This window comes from Talpa europaea (assembly GCF_964194135.1).
Source record: "Talpa europaea genome assembly, chromosome: X".
NCBI lineage: Eukaryota > Metazoa > Chordata > Mammalia > Eulipotyphla > Talpidae > Talpa > Talpa europaea.
The window spans coordinates 28,003,404-28,004,651 of NC_140081.1; the positions used below are offsets into that span (position 1 = coordinate 28,003,404).

General features: G+C 39.8%; 1 pseudogene across 1 annotated transcript; it reads right to left on the reverse strand.

Annotated features, from left to right (window-relative positions):
* Positions 1-244: 244 nt before the first annotated feature.
* LOC311187500 (receptor-binding cancer antigen expressed on SiSo cells-like) lies at positions 245-908 on the reverse strand (annotated as a pseudogene). The gene has a single exon. The product of its transcript is annotated as a receptor-binding cancer antigen expressed on SiSo cells-like (transcript).
* Between the last annotated feature and the right edge of the window lie 340 nt (positions 909-1,248).

The following is a 1,248-nucleotide window of genomic DNA, read 5'->3' on the forward strand; positions in this document are numbered from 1 at the left end:
TACTGGTATATTCCATTTGCAATATTTCCTCTACAGCAAGCAAGTATCTTACAGTTGGAGTGTATTGAAGAAACAATTGCCTCACAGTCCTTTTTTGCTCTTTTGAGTCTCAATCACTAAAAGTTCAAGGTACTTTCATGGAATCCTGGTGTCTTAGATCATTTTCATGAATGCATTAAAATCTGGTAGTGTGTTTGTATTCTGAAAATTCTCTTAAATCCATACAAATGTTGCTTGGGTCGTATCACATTTTTCCTGCTAGCACAGGCATTTTGAAGAACATTTGTTGTGAAGGTCTTACACCAATTTTGTTTTGTTCCTTCTTCATTAGTCACTGTGCTGCCTCTTCCATTTTCCTCCTCTGCTGTTCCACTGCTCTCTTTTCTGTCTGTTTATCTTCTGCTGCCTCAGAACTACTGCTTGCCTGGCAGCAGTATCATCTTCTTCCCATGCATTGGTATATTCCTGCCATGTGTCTAAGTCACCAAATTCAGGAGGTTGATGAATAAAAGGCATATCTTGTGCAGCTGCCGATCTACTGGAGAAACCTGTGCTACCGTCTGGGATGTGAAAAGCCAATGCTTCTCTTGTCTTAATAATGATTTTCTGAGTTTTCCTTATAGTCGGTGCCATGTACTTAAAATAGGTTCAAGTTGTTCCAAAGTATTTTGTAGAGTTGCTCCATTTCCATTCCCTTCTTCAATCTTTATGTTTAGGGGTGCATCTTCATCCCAGAAAGTTCATTCTTCAACATCTGTCTGCTTAGGAACTGATGAATAATCAACTGTGGTTAACAAAGTTATTTGGTCTCCATTTAATTTCTGTCCTCTGCCATATCTGCATATTCATCTCTTTAGGAATGATAGCACAGTTGCTAGGCAGGTACAAACTTAAAATAGCTGAAACTGTGTGATATGTTAGTCATGGTGGGAATCAAAACCTGAAATTGACTGATGAAAAAAATCCTACCCACTGTACAGATGAGAAAAACAAGTGAATTTTCAGGTTACACAATCTAACACCACACACAGGACATCCTGTTAAACAGTCTGAACTGTGAGAGGTAGGTGCCAGATGGGCTAGAATTTAGAATTTTAAAAAACCTGCCTGGGAAGGGAAGAAACAATGCATTAGGAGGGAAAGCAAGAAGGACTGGCAAATTTGCCTTGGTAGCGAGTGTCTGCTATAGAGACTGGGAGTTTACCGAACCAGTGCCTCATAGGTCAGTGTCTCACACATGAGCCCAAC